Genomic DNA, 16,367 nt, shown 5'->3' on the forward strand with positions numbered 1-16,367 from the left:
TTCATATTACAAAAGGCTTCTTTTCAAGTGACCCCTGGGAACTGAAAGTGGCTCTGGCCACAGAGACTCAGGTCTCTCCTCTTTTATGTGGTGCCAGGGGCTTCTCCTGCTCCCATTTCCTGCTCCCATACTCCTGCTCCTCTCTCCACATGTGAATAACTCAAATTCTCACCGGCTTTGCTCACAGTCTGGGGTTTAGGCCTGCTTTTCAGATATCTTACTCTGCAAAGGAGCTTATTTTTATTTTTTGCTGTTCATTGGAGTAAAGGACAGCATCTGTGAGATTACATCCAACACCCAGAGGATCACTGCTTTCCAGTGCATTAAATTCTCAATTCCAAAAGCTGTGTAGGATGAGGGGCTTGCACGTGCAGAGGCACCTTCTGAGCAGTTTTCCAAGCTGGACCTGGAGGTGTGTAGATGACTGTTAAAAGGGGATTTGGTCTCTAAATCTCTGTTCTTAAGTCACAAAGGTGTGTTGAAAGCTGGATGTCTTCTCTCTTCACCAAGACATTTCAATGCAGGAGGAGACACTAATTTTTGTCTTCTCCTGCAATCAAAAGGAGAGAGTTTCAAAGACATGAACCACTCTTAGGCACCAGTTTTGCTGACTTTTAGTAAGGGTTGGGGATCCAATTCCAACATATAACTTTGGCATTTTTCTGCAATGTTTCTTTATCTCTCTGCACACAAAAAAAACCCCTTGTAAATTAATCTGAACAGAGAACACCTGAATGAAAAGTGGATTTCTTGTTATTTTATTAGACTTTAGGGACAAGAGTCAGAGGGTAAGAGGCACCCCACTTAGACAAGTGCTATGGACATAGCAGTGGTGGTTAAAGAGCCTTCCGTCAACCAGCCTGCTTGTTATCAGTTTTTGGTGGAGGCTTTCACCTTCTGAAAGGTTGTGAGCTTGAAGGGTGGAAGGCACCAGGTATAAAGCATGAGTTGAAGAGCTGTGAGTTCTCCTCACCCAGAGCAAAGTCCACCAGTGCAGGTTTGCTTGTTAAGGAAGGTCAGGTGGATGTTCTCTGTCTTGAAGGACTAATGAGATGTGGAGATATCATGAGAATTGGAAAGTGGAGGGCTGGAAACATCAGGCCAGCAGGGATGGCTTCAGAGGACAGGAAGAAAGTGAGGAAGGAAAGGAGAGAGATCACTGGGCCAGGAAGCAGGCAGGAGAGGAGGAAGGACTCTGCCAGGAGCTGTTGAGCACATGAAACTCCGGGGAGAAGAGCAGACAATATTACAACATCGATCAGTGTCTGCACAGTCTGTTCCTCATCCCCTCTGCAGGCTCTACTCTCTGCTCCTCCCAGCATGGCAGCAGTTTTGTTTTCATTATAGGGGGGAAATTAGAGAAATTACACCCCCAGAGCTGGTGCCTTGTCCCTACCAGTGCTGCTGGCAGTGGCAGCCCAGGGCATGGAGCCCCAAAAGAGCCTCTGAAAATCAAAAGCTTCACTATTCAACTTGTTGTAGAGGGGTACTTTTGAAGATTCCCCCATGGATGACCTAAGAATTCCCATTAAAAAAAACCTCCATGCAATTCTTTACAGAGCTTAAAAAAAAAATCAATATCAGCAGCTCTGCCTGGGTTTAAATCATTCACTGACACTGTTTATTGCCTAATGATAATATTGCATGGATTGCAGCTCCTGTGCCAAACACATCACAGCCTGGGAGGGAAAAGGGGGGAATAAATTCAGGGAAAATGGCATGTTACAGCCAAGAAGGGCAGCCAGTGGTCTTCACTAGAAAATTGGGCCAGTTCAACTTCTCACAGAAGAGGTTAATAGCAATCATAGCCTGGATATATATGGTGCCCTGAATCCAAGGAACACATGGCCCCTATTTATATTTTTTCCAGCTTTACCTCATTGATGAGGAAGGAGCATCAGAAATAGGCTGAGTCACAAAAGCTCATGAACACTGGCAGGAATCAGACCCAAGTGTCTTGGGCTCTGGTCTGCAGCTGTAATTCAGTATATGATATTTACCTATGCACCCAAAAAGTTTGCATGGGAGAAGCTGATGAAAACAGGAGAGCAGGAAGGCAGAGGGTGATGAGTATGATGGGAAGGAAAGAGAAAGGGAAAAAGAGGGGCAGCAAAGGAGTATGCAAGATTGGAAGGTAATTTTCTAGTGTCTTCAAGTAAGTAGGAGTCAGAGGAAGAAAGGAGGTTGGACCAGCAGTGGAGCAGAGATGGGCTAGAAGACAGAAGAACTAGGAGATGGTGCATAGGAATGGTGCTGTACAACACAGCTAGCAAAGATTTCATGCTGTGGTAGCCAGTGGAGAGCTGCAGTCTTTGTATTTGCTCCTAGAGCTCTCTAAGATATGAGCTGGGCACCATCAGTGCCTCCCACATTACTGCAGGAGCACTGAATCTTCACCAGGGAAGGAAAACATCCATCTCCAGGGAGACAGCTTGGCTAAAGTCTCAGACATCTCAGTCACTTTCATTATGCCTTAAGTAGCAAACTGCTGTGATTTCAGCAAGCCTTAATAAGTTCCCTAAAATATCCCCTTGACTAGGCCTGGCCACAATTGCCTTGATTTGCAGATCTGCAAAAAATAGATGAAAAGACAAGTGTGAAACAGGTGCTGTCATGCAAATGAAAGGATGGGAATGCAGTGAAATTTTTGTCTGGCTCCACTACCTCCCTTTTGAGACAATTACCTGTTTGCAGCAGTCCTGTCCAAATGCTGCTTGATGATCTGCTAGGACTTCCAAAGTGGCTGCAGCTGCTGCAGGTGGAGTATGTCATGCAAAGGGACTTTTTAACAGAAGGGGTTTTGTGAAGTGTTTCCCAGATTTATCTTATTTTCCAGTCATCATTCAAAAGCAGGGGCACATAAAGGGCTTCTGGTGCTCCTGGAATCACAAAGGCTGGTTGGGAATATAGCAGCAAATGGCATCACCAGCAGGGTCTGAATCCACTGCCTTTGGCACCATCTCCGCTGCCTGAGCGCAGGGAGCAGCATCTCATCTGGTAGCTGTTGGAAGTTATTTACTATCGTTAAAAATAACAGAAGTCCCACTTTCTCTAGGAGTAAAACACTTTGAGAGTTTGAGAGCAAGGTCTCACCACGTTATCTCTGTGTTCCAAAGCAATGCATCTGGGTGTGCTCACAGTCAAGTGCATGATGAGCTGCCTGGAGTATTTTACAAGCCCGGTCTGCAAGCTGAAAACTCTGGAACAAGTAGCTTATCACTTAAGCTGCTTCGAGGATTTAGAGTGGTTTAAATTACTTAAAGTGCTCCAGGGACCCGATCCTGCACCCACTGAAACTACTGGTGATTTTGTTGGAGACTTACAAGGGACAAGGATTTGGCACTAAAGGCTTAGAGAGCTGAAGTGGATAAAACCCCTACAGCCCTTTAGAGATGGCTAACCCATTCCAAAGCCTCAGACCTGTTCACAGCCCACAGAGGTTGGCCAGTGATAGAAAAGCCTTAGGAGTGCACCAAATGTCCTGCTGATGTTTACATCAGGCACATTTTCAGCCCCTGTGATTGCAGCAGCTCATCTCATTTCCCCTGACAGCTGTGGACCCATCTTGCTCCCAGCAGTCTGCAGCACCACTGGGCACAGAGAGAAAAGAGGAGCCTTGTGCAGAGTATTGCAGAATAACTTTCTGGTAATTTGGAGCAGAAGTGGGCCCCAAGATGGTAGCTCAAGTGTTTCCCCCTTTTGGTTTTTGCATAAGGACTCTTCTTCAGTCCCTTTTGTAGTCCATTTCAATACTTTACTGTCGTTTGCTTTGTTCCTCTCTTCCTTCCACATACCTCTTAGATTATTTCAAACTGTATTTAATACTGATCTTTCCCTTCTTGCCTAAGAAAGTACCAGCATGCACCCTGAGGTTTAAGTTATTAATGTGTTTGACACAGGCAGAAGAAAAGAAAAATATTAAACCCTTCCAACTTTTCACAATAGCAAAACAAAAAAAAAAGGGGGGGAGTGTTGGTGTTTATACCCACTGCAAACCTCAGAGGTTTATTGCTCCCCAGAGATCCAACCTTCCATTTGTGTACAGGCCTATTTTGCTTTTCATGCAGGAGTGGAATATGATCCCAGCTGCAGTGGAAGGGAGTGTTAAGGGACCTTGGGAAATGCTGACATGGCCCTGCAGGCACAGATTATCATCTGCAGAGGACACAGGAGATTGAGGGGCTGAGCCAAACTCCTCCAGATCAGCACCCAGGGACCCTCAGCAATGCCCAAAACCATGTCATCCAACAGGATGTTTTCCCCTGTTCTTTCCAGCTTCATCCCGTATCCCATCCTCACGGGCAATAAGAATGAAAGTCTTAACTTCTTCAGGGAAATTCAGCCATCCACAATATAATACACCAGGGGATGAATTCCTGAGAGAGACCCTGTTTGGTACAAAACCCAAGAGGATCTGGTGTTGTAGATAACAGCACAGAGATAAGAAAAGTGTTTAAAATCTTCTGCAGCCATTGCCTGCTAAGGTGTTCCTCCTTTTCCAGTCTCACCATCTCAGCAATCCCCTGTGATTTGGGCTCTCATGCCAAAAAAAAAAAAAAAGAGAAAGAGCTGTATCAAAACCAGAAAGAGATGATTATATTCCCAGGGGCTTTCAGCAATTCTTCTAGCAGCTTCCAGAACCTACTCAAATCCTGTCAGTGCAGTAAAAGCCAAAAGGGCTGGAGAGAAGCATCTAGGAGCCATCATACCAATAGAAATGGTCTTACGATGTTAAAAAAACAACCCATAGTTTAAACATTTTTCAGCTCAGGAGATTTCCCTTGGTAGAGCACAATAATCTGGACAGACTGACTAGAAATATAAGTCAAAGAGATTAATCTATTTCCATATATACCAACCTAGATGTATATATTTTAGATTTATAGTGGATGGCTCAACAGTGTCCCCTGAAGGATGCACTGTAAATAAAAGAGGTTATGAAAGAGGTAAAAGAAAACAAAACAAAAAAACAGAGGAAAAGAAAGAATAGGGAGAAGTCTGTGAAAATCTTTTGGAGAAATAATTCTGGGTACTTTTCTTGTAACAACTACACAGTTCTGAAGTTTTCCAGATCAGTTAGTTGCTGCAGTGATGTCCAGTTAGCTGGACTTCAGATAGTTGTGCCCAAGAAACCTCTCTGCCTATTCAGAGGGCACTTCTGTCATGGAAAAGTGAGTCTGGTGCACCTCCCTCTTCAGCTGAGCAGGAAAGCAGAAGGTTTTTGTGAGGGTGGTCTCATTAAAACCCCCCATCCCACTGTGCCCAGGGGATGCACTCAGTGACTGCCCAGTGGACACTACGATGTCAACAACTTTGTTGGATGGATGCTGAAGTCATCCAGGCATCGAGAACCACACCAGCCATGGTTCCTCAGTCCCTCAGTGCCACCAAGCACCTCTCTGTCTGGGGCTTATTTGGAAAGGGATGACCTTCCTCTGAGCACTGAGGGTCCCTGCTCTGTACAACCCTGTCCAGCTCGAGGCTGTGATCCTGCAGCCAGCTCCCTGTGCACGCTCTGAATTCCTTGTGGGAATGCAGCTCGCAGTAACAACCCCAGCAGGATTAGGAAGTTCCGTCTATTCATTTAACACCCCAGTGGTTTTTTAAACAACGGCATCAATGAGGTTTTCATTTTTTTACACAGAGGAGAAACAATCTGACCACGATGAGTTCAGCTCTGTAGTTTTCTGCAGGGAATCTATTTGCTGAGCCACTGACTCCATTGGTGCTTTGCAGTAATGCCAGAGCTCGGTAAATATTGGCCACTGTGCCTCTAAGTACTATTAATGAAGTTAATTAGCAACAAAAGTTTTCAAATGGGAAAAAGCTACAGGCATAGCCACGGTTCATTAAGCTTCTCAGAAGCTTTAAACCAATCTTAACTGCATTTCTCAGGGAAAAAGAACACAACTTTTTCTGAAGAATTGAAAGAATTTAGCAGGTCTTCTCTACTTTATGAAAACAGCATTTGATTCCCTTGGGTGAAAGGAAGATTGGTCCTGCTTTTCCTGGGAACACTTCCCTGCAAGTGACCTCCATGATGTACCTGCTGTCTATTCAGATGGAGCTGATGGAGTATTTAAGAGGTATTTAGGAAGGAAAAGAAAAGATCATAACCTTTTTAATAAGCAATTTGCCTATGACAGTGCTGGTCAGTCCAGCATATCCCTCTCACATAATTAAGACCAAGCACTAGATTTGCTATTGTCCCATTTTATAGCATTATGGAAATCTAAGATTTAACCCAGTGCTTTAATGTCCCTGCCTTGTTTAATACCATTACTGCATTATAGATTTAAGGTAGCTCTCAGGTGGTAAATTTTCAAAGCAGTGTGTGGGATTTAATGTCAACAGAAGTTCCATCACTAAATCTTTTTGCTCTGCTTTCAAGTGTTCCTCTGAACTGCTCACCTGCAGCTTAACACCTGGGCTAAGTGGGGTACTTTTAGGGTATTCCTTATGTCAATGTATTCCCTGGTGAATCACAGGCTCTGAGAGACAGATTGCACCCTGATGGAGACTTTCCCATGCTCCAGATCTGGGGTGACAACTGATAAGCAAAGGTGCACCATTCACCTTTTAATTTTCATTTGATCTACATGGCCTCTGTCTTGACCAGCAGAGAAGAGGGTTTGTGGCAGGCTGTAGGAAATGGGGAGAGGGAAGTACCAGATGCCTCTTCTTCCCTTCCTCACCCAAGAGACGCAGGTTTGTACAGAACTGGTGCTGCTGCTTCGTGACAGTGTTTGAAGTCTTTCTGATTCGGGTGTTGAGATCCCACTGACAGCTACAGGACATCATGTTTTCTCCTCGCTGCTTTCAAATTAAAAACAAAATGAGATTTCCTTTTCTGTGCCCCGTAAGTATGTTTTTCTCCGTTTTTAAGTCTAAGTTGGATGCAACAATTATTCCTTTAAAATCAAGGGTTATTGTACCACTTCCAGCTGTTTAGTTGAAATGTTACCTAAATCTTTTCTCAGCTGATAGGCTTGCATCAGTCTCTAACTAGGAGTGAGACTCAATTTCCCAAATAATATCCTCCTTAAATAGAAACCTAATCAAACCCATTCCACATTCTCATTGGCTACCTGAGCCTATTTCCCAACAATCTGTCTTTCTGTGCCAGAGCATTAAGTCCAGTAAAGTGAAAAAAGAAATTGTGGAGGAAATTAAAATAGGTTTACTGTGGCAGCCATCACTTCTAGCTCAGCCAGCTGCATCACTCCTCGCTGCTGGGAAACTCATTTTGGAAGCAAAATTCTGTTATTACATCCTGATATTTCCTCAACAGTTTCATGAAATATGTGTGAATAGAGCTGTGACAGGGATGGCAGGGTCAAGCTAAAGATAACCAGAAAGAGTTAATATAAGAAGCTGTGCCATTCCATGGCCTGTGCCCCTGGAGCACTGTGTACACATGGAGCCTTCCAGCAAGTAAATTTTGATGCAGATGGAAATGTTTGTACCTGAAAGTAAATAATATATATTTTTCTCAGCCAATCAAGAGATTAAATATCCTGTTGTCTACAAATCTGGTAAGATTTAAAACCCATGCTAATCTCGTTGTAGATGCATCACAAATAGTTTTCTCATATATAAGAAGAACAAGATGAATCCATCACCAGAATTATTTACTGAATTACTTTCCATGACCAGTCATCAAAGGAGAAAGCAAAGTAATAATGAATTGAGAAAGAGATGATGAGAAGCTAACAAAGTATTCATGTGGTTTTATTCCTCTGGGCAAAACCTTTATTCCACCAAAATCAATAAGAATAGAATCGGATGAGTTATGATTTATTGCTACAGTCAGATCTCATTGTGTTCCATTAAAGAGGTTGTGATGATTACAGGTTTTCTCTGAACATGCCACAAACAGCGACATATTTAGAAAGCATCAGATGTCAAACACCAAACTGTTTCTGAGAGAACTTACAAAATGTCACATCACAAAATGGATCAAAATAGTGCCTTTCCCAGTTTTTACTTTGTTTCTTTTTGGCAAGCACTAATTTCTCAACATGCTAATCCAAATTCTTTCCTGATTGTAAGTCAGTTCTGAGGACAACATAGCCACATTAGCCTGAGCCTGGCAGAGTATGTGGCATCTGGAGTATAAATCAACGTGGCTTTGCTTGTTTCCTTCCTCAATTGTGCAGCAGATAATCAGTGATGACTCAGAATTACTCAAAGAGTAGCTCTTGCAAGTTCATTTTGTTATCCTCAGTGTTGTCCTGGCTGTGTGTTCAATAATCATGCTCCAGGGTAGCTGGATTTAATGACAGTGTCATCAGAAAGTGGTAGTGTCTTTTTTGAATTTTTTGTGACAATATAAGCCCAGCTTGATGTACTGTTAGTGATATTTTTCTGCTTATATCCTTAGCATGGATGGTACCAAGATGAAAGCAACACTGCCAAGCCTTTTTGACTGCAGCTAAAATTCCCATTTGCTATCAGAAAAGATTATGTTAAACCAGCCATAGTGGGGCCGGAGGTACCTCAAAGACATACTGCAGTGACAAAAAGCGTTACCAGCACAGATATGCAATTGCCTTTCATGGGAGCTTAGCTCCCAGGTATGACTGATTGTTTTAGGGCAGCAGCACTTACAGGCTGGGCCAATTTTATCAGTTGGAAATTTCCTTCTATTTTTGATTTACTTTATTGGAAAACGTTCTCAAAATGCTGGTGCAGGGGTTCTGTATATTAAGCATTTTTCTTTGCTGGAAGGGAAGTGTCAGGACGTTGAAGTCCATCTGGTTGTAAGAACCAGGCAGTGAGAAGGAGAAGGAAGGTTGTGGCTCAGAGGACCTGAGTGCTGTTCTCATCAGTTTTTGCTTGTCACCATGAAGAGAGGGAGCCTGCAGGGTGGGCACAGGGGACTTTGAAAGGAGCTTGCTCCAGGCTGGCAATCTCAAACCCTCACTGCTGCCAATCACCTGTGCTGGTCCCTCCAGAGCACTTCAGCTCAGACCAGCACCTGCTGCCCATGCATGTTCTGGTACCTCTGGAGAAGAAGTAAGAGCACAACAGCAGCAGAAAAGGAAAATGATCAGGAGCTGATGAGTAGCAGAAGGTACTGGCTGTGAGCAGGGACTGCAGTGTAAGACCAGTGATGGTTTGTGAACACTTTGGTGCAGCTGGGAGGAACTTCCCAACACTGGTAGAAATGTACCTCCTGTTAGTTGAGAACTGATGATGCTTGAAATGATTCTGTGAGGCAAAATAAGTGCATAAACCTGTACAGAAATTCAACCCAAAAATAAATTAATGAACAATTTTATTCTCTTAGGTGGCTATTTTATTTGAAGAGCTGAATTCCCTTCTTTTGTTCCTGTAAACTGTTTACAGGGTCCTCTCAAGCATCTTCCTTCTCTGGCTCACCCAGTAATGTCTGTGGAATATCCTTGGTGTGTGCATGGCTGGTGGGAGGCAGAGCAAGGGGCTGCTTGTGGGTTGGCAGGCATGGGGAGCTTCTCTCTTCCTCTCTCTTCAGTTTGCTGCAAATCAATGGGCAAAGTTCATGTGATGCACAGTAAGGAAAGGGGGGTTTGAGCAGCTCTTGGCAGAGAGATGTACCCAAGCGCCACAGGTGTGCATGCTGCTCTGTCACTAGAGCTCTGTAGAGGTGGCATATTTCTTTCTCCTCTTCCCTGAGGAAATTACTCCAGCTCTGGACTGGAGCTCTGAGCAGAGCAGACAGAATCCTGAGGATGCCATCCCAGCAATGTCTGCTTGCTGGAACTGAGGCCATATCTCCATTGATTCACCATCTTTGAAATGAAGGCAGTGTCTGTGCCTAGGGTGGAAAGAGAGCTGCTAAACAGGGAAGCAGCGAGGTTATGTTTTATGATCATGGCACTATTTCCCTGATCTTACAGGAAAGTGTTTAGGCTGTGTTCCTCAAAGCAAGAGCTAATCTGCCAAAAGCATTTGGCGTGGACTCACTGACTGCACTCCTGAGATCAAATACTTTTCTTTTGATCTGCTCATGCAGTGTCTCCTGTACGTGGTAGTGCATTTTCCATCATGGGTAGGGAATAGCTACTGGTATTCTGAATGACAGATCCCCTTTGTGAGTTTTCACAGATATCAAATATTCAGTTGACTTTATTTGGCGCTTCCTAAGTGAAGAAAATAGGTAATTCTGGGACAACACAATGCAAGGAAAGTTCACAGACCTGCAGTCTCATGAGGAAAGAATAGAGGCTGAGTGAGGAGAAATTTACTCGTGCATTTAATTATCTGAGTCAGCCTAAATAAATTGGTCATCCTAGAAGACGGCAGGGATCCAGGATCACGACCATCATCAGAGGTCCATCAGCAAACATTTGTCATCTTCCAATTAGCACTGCCCTGCTGGCACAGCTTCCCAGTCTCAGCCTGAGACGGGGCACTCCCTGGAGATCCACTGAAATAGTGAACAGAGGGTTATAGGCTGTAGAAGGAACACATGTATAAGGGACTGAATTAGGATAGCTTAGGCAAGCTTAACTCAGGCATCTCTTAACATGGAGAACTTGACTGGACTATATTAATGTCCTCTTAATGCTGTTTTTTTTAAGACAATTTCACAGATGAAGAATGAGGAGTATGAAGAGTTGTGTTCACAGAAGAACAAACAAGTCAGCAAGAAAGCAAATAAGACAACCAGAGGCAAACTCGGAGAAGTCCCAGGATAAAGCCTGACGTGGCTCAGCTGCAAAAGATATGCTCTACTGTGCTGGGAAGAAAGGATAAACTTTTAGGAAAAATGAGCTGGTTTTGCTCTGCATTGAGCTTGATCTATAAAATACAGTGCCAATTCAGGTCAGACTATGGAGAAAATATCCTTGGATCCTCAGAAACAAATAATCTCACTTTTTAGAGACAGATTAATATTGAGAAGTAGAAGAAAGACATTGGCACAAAATTCTAAGGAAGGAGATGGAATTTGCTTTTCCTGAAAGCCCGATCTTCCTTTTTTCAATTAAGAATAAACATCAAGAAAGCTGATGATTACCTGGGGTTTATAGCTCTCAAACTTTAGACAGCAAAGAAAGATTGATTTTACTGCATGGTTATCGTTCCAAGACTTGGAATTTAAAATTATAAATTTTATTCTAAATTAACAGAACCATTTTCAATATTGTGCACTTAGCTGTAAAGCTCTGAGAACTTCTTTTTTACTGTTAATTTTATCTGGTGAGTACGGGAATGTAACAGGGGTGTGCAACTTCCCTGTTCTTCCTGGTTTCTTTCATGGGTAATTGCTTTCTTCTTCCTCCTACCGTGCTTGGTTATCCTGGGCTCTGATAGCAGTGTGATTGCCACATTGCAGCCTTCAGCAAAGCCATGCAGGGTCCCTCCCATGTGAGAATTTGGATGAGGAGGGTCCTGCTGCTGTTGTTCCAATCAAGTACACAGCAACTGCTGGGGCTGTGGCTCTGCTGGGCTCTAATGTACACACAGTCTCTGTACAAGGTGCCTTCTGCTGGTGAGATGGTTTGGATCAACATGATGTCAAAACCTTTCTTTGCAGTTAGAGATCAAACACAGCAGTTTAGCTCAAGATTAACACTGGCTTCCTACAGTCTTCTGGATGGGAATGGGTATTTTGGCTTATTCCCAGTAGCAGCTGGCTAACTACAAATAGAGACTTGCCAGTGGCCCATGTACCAATCCACGGCTTGGTGACCAGAGCTCTCTGTGATCCAGTGTGTGTGCTCATGTGCTCCTCATTTCACAGACATCATTTAATTTCTCTCTATCTTGGGTCTCCATCACTAGGGAACAGTTAACATTCCTTTTGCCACTCTGATAGCAATGCCATTCATTTTTAGGCTGATACCCTAAAGGCACCCATACCTTTACTTTATAATTACATATGGCTAAAGGCAGCATTAAAATCTCATGTTCTCTCTACAATTCTTGCAAGCTCTTCCGCAGAGGAAATTTTTAAGGCAAGAAAAAAAGAAGTAATTCAGCTTATCTCTTTTTTGTCTTTTCTTCACAGACATTTCCAACAATGGTAAGTTTCACAAGAGGTACACCCACATGAGAGCAAAAAGGAAAGAGAATGTTCTAAATACAACTTTTGCCAGCAAAAAAGAGAACGAAGTAAGTTAATGTTAAAATACTTGTATTGCAAGTTTTCTTCTTGATCACACTGTAAAAATCTTATTCATTTCAATGGAATTACCCAAGTGTAACTTCAAGGGGAATTTGGCTTATGTGGAATCAGGGCAGGAGGCTCAGGAGCAGAGGCTGGCAGGATGCCTCATTCCCTGTGGCTCCTTTTTCTGGGAAGGAGAAGGAAAGGGAGAAAACCCTACAGCACACGTACTTAAAACATTTCATCAAACAGATCATTCATCCTAGCCAGAGTCAAAAAGTCCATTCTCCAGCTCCAGCTCTGACTGAACGGATACTCTGAGCTGGAAATCTGGTGCATCCCTTTCTGCAGTACAAAATTAAGTCCAGTAGAGAGAGACAAGAAGTGACATTTCAAGGAGGAGGATTTCTGTTTGGATACTGGGGGGTCACCATGCTGCTGATGACACACAAAGCAAGGAACCAGTGCTGCTCTCCAGTGCACTGTGGATTAAACATTCACCACCAGCACCTATCTACAGCTAGAAGTTATCACAGCTTGGCTACATATTTGGTTGACTAAACCTCTCCAGTGGTTTTGTCCAAAACTCCCACTGACATCAGCCAGGCACAGTCTGGGTGTGGGATCACTGAAATCCCACTGGTGAAAGATTACAACAACCCAAAGGATTAGAGCTAAACCAGTGGTGCTTATGGCACTGGCTCCGTGGAAAGATTTATGAAGGGTTGGCAATTGCAGCCTGCCAGTGAAAATACATGCTTTAACAGTACAGTGACTAAAACTAATGTTGTATTTCTGCTAGCTGCTGCCTGGTAGTTTGCTGATGTATTTAGTTCACAGGTTCAGGGCTAGAAGACCTTACTCATCACAGCTCTTAATGTTCCTACCCTACTGCAAAGTCTGGCACCTGACTTGATGAATAGTTACTGGAATTAATCATCAGAAGAGACCAGTTTCTTCATTGTACATTTGTCTGAAAAATTGCTCTCTTTGTGGAAGCTTTTAATGGATTTCTCAAGTCTTTCTGAACCGTGACACATAATGCCTGAAATTCAATAGAAGCAGCAAATGCAAGGGATGAAAACCAAGGTGGAAGCATAATTACTGTGTATCAAAATATAGTGCTTTGATAACTGAAATTCACAGGTGATGTGGGACAGTTTAACACTGCCAGGGGCTGATGGTGCCCTTCTCCACAGCCATCCATGCTTCCACCCTGCTCTCCCTTCCCCAAACTTAATTGCCTCGCAATTATTGGCTAGGAAAAAAACCTGTAATCACTAGTGATTAATTGCCCATCCCTGGAACTGACAGGAAGAATGGTCTCAGGGCTTCTGTCCATAGCATCATTTAGCAATGAAAATACAGAAAGTTGTTTTGGAAATGTCAGGGGGAAGTTGCCAGTTCTCCTCTTGGGCTTGGATGGCTGCTGGAGCACTGCGATCGCTCTGCTATTTCCATTTCAAAGGGGAACAAATCATCTGATTTTCACAGACAACAATGAGAAACCATCTCTGGGCCTAAAAGAGATGCTGTATTGCATCTCCCCCTGTGGGGAAGCAGGAACAGAGCTCACCTTGCTAGGAGAAAGGAAGGGGGGAAATGATGCAGAGCATTGAGCTGTGGTGGGACTCTGCCTTTTTTGGAGAAGGCTGGGATGGGATCTTACTAAACCTGTCTTAGATTTTCTTACTTCCACCTTTTATGCCCTGGACTGCACCAAAACCCACGTGCCCTCATGATCAGAATTCACAGACCCTCCATTCTCTCCTGAATGCCAGGTTGTCACCATGAGCTCAGTTTGGTAGGATCAAAGCTGAGTCTTTTAGAACACTATAGAGAACACCATTATTTCATTTGTCATCCAGAAATAAGGGGGACAGGATTCCTTTCAGGTTATCACACCCACGTTATTTCTAATCCCAGCATAGAGGAGCAGACCATATCTCTGCTGTATTTCCATACCCATTTAGTTTCATTTCACACCTTACAAGCTCTTCTGTCTCGCTATATGTGGAGCAGGATCCAGCACATTGTCAACTACAATCAGGCAATTATTAATATTGAAAAAAAACCCACCAGTGTAGGAAAATCATATGTCCAATTCTGAAATCTCAAGTGGTTGGGGAAAATCTTTACAAAAAATTTTACCAACCACATGTACAAGGATCCTGTTACAAGAGTTACAAAAACGCAGCCACCGCATCAGTGCAGCACCATAATTCAGAGGCCGAAGTTCTCGCTCTGGGGTGTGTGCCATAATTTTTAATAAAAACAATTCTAATATAGAGATGCTGCCAAGCAAAGCATTACCAGAGCTGCCAGAAGGCCTTCTGATGAGCCAGCCCTACACAAAACCAGGCAGGGTTTGGACATGGCTGGTAAGGAAGGTCTGTTTGAATAGCTTGTGGATTTGCATGGGAATGTCAGCAGATTGAGGTGCTTCTTTTTTGCTGAATTGGAAACTATTTGATGGGGAATGCTGTGGTTTAACCATAAATGGCAACTAAGCCCCACATAGCCTCTTCCTTCCACCCACTGGGATGGAAGAGAGAATCAAGAGTGAAAGTGAGAAAACCTGTGGGTCGAGATGAAGACAGGTAAATAGGTAAAGCAGAAGCTGTGTGTGCAAATAAAGCAAAACAAGCAATTCATTCCCCACTTCCAAGGGCAGGCAGGTGTTCAGCCATCCCCAGGAGCACAGGGCTCTATCACATGTAATGGTGATGTGGGAAGACAAACACCATCTCTATGAATGTCCCCCCTTTGTCTTTCTTCCCCCAGCTCTATACACTGACCATGGCTCCATATGGTCTGGGATATCCCTTGGGTCACTTGGGGTCAGCTGTCCTGGCTGTGTCCCCTCCCAAATCCTTATGCCCCCCTGCCCCCAGCCCCTTGCTGGTGGGGTGGGCTGTAAGTATCACTCAGCAAGAACAAAACATCCCTGAGTTATCAACAGCACAAATCCAAACCAGCCCCATACTGGCTACTGTGAAGAAAATGAACTATACTCCAGCCAAAAGCAGCACAGGGGAAAAAAGTCTGTCTGAAAATTCCCAGTCTGTCCTATTATGTTTTATACAGCAGCTGGGAACAGCTTTTCCAGATGGTTTGAGGTAGGAAAGGAAAAGCACATTTGGTATATGACACTGGAAAGTTCACAGAGTCAGATGATAGAGATGAACCTGGTTTGGGGACAGGACTCAGCAATGACACATGGAAAACATGGCTTTTCCCATAGCACTTTCTGGATCTGTTCTTATAGCTGTCTCTTTGGGTAAAAATTTTCCATGTGAGCCTGTTGCACTAAAACATATCCAGACAATTAAAACCAGACTGCTACAGCACAGAAAATATATGTGTTTTTTAAAAATGCAACAAGTGGATTGTAAACCGTTTAAGTTCTGCAGCTTTTGTTCATGCCAAGCCCTGAAGTAATGGAAACTGGATATCAAACCGACCCAAGCAAGATCTTGCCAAAAAATCTTGTCTGGTACACTTGCTGCTTCTATAAACACAAAGTCTCTCCTGGAGAAGATCAAGGAGAGTAGGAGGCAACAAATCCTGGCATCACCTTCTGAGATATTAGTGGCCTCTCAGATTGCCTTCTGCACTGGGTTTTTATCTCACTTGCCAGAGCACCACTGAAGCTGAGCTGTTAAATGACTGGTTGAGTCCCAAACGTGTACATAATAAGCTACTGGGCCCCGCTTCTGTCTTGATATTTATGTTACATGCCATGATTTTTCTTTCTGCTCTGCATCTTGAAAAGGAAGTTCAATGTTGTGGAGAATTTAAAATTGGCTCACACTGCAGAGGATATTTCATTACCTATGTATCAGCCCTCAAGGTACACAGTAATTATCTCCCTTACATTACTGGAATTTTTTGTATCTTTTCTAGGAACTAGGTATTGATCCCTGGAAAATGAACAACACTTAAAATAAAATACAGATAACTGCAATCCCAGCGGTCCCATTAAAGGATGAAATGCTTCATTAACACCTCATAAGAACATTCGGAACACGAGCGGACAGCATCTTTCCTCTTTCATCACTGAGGCATGCTATCCACAAAGGAATGGCTCTTAAACTTCCCAGGATTAGTCTACACACAAATTTCTATAGTGTAACCAAGACAGATATAAGTTGCAGAGCTCTTCCCTACCATATCAAGATAGGTTTTTCTGCTTAGAATTTTTTTTATCATATTCTAGCCTAAATCAGCTACTTAGCAATTTAATCTTAAATGAAATAGAGGAAAAGTAAAC

The sequence above is a fragment of the Corvus brachyrhynchos genome, unplaced genomic scaffold, assembly GCF_000691975.1.
Source record: "Corvus brachyrhynchos isolate BGI_N302 unplaced genomic scaffold, ASM69197v1 scaffold97, whole genome shotgun sequence".
Classification (NCBI taxonomy): Eukaryota; Metazoa; Chordata; class Aves; order Passeriformes; family Corvidae; genus Corvus; species Corvus brachyrhynchos.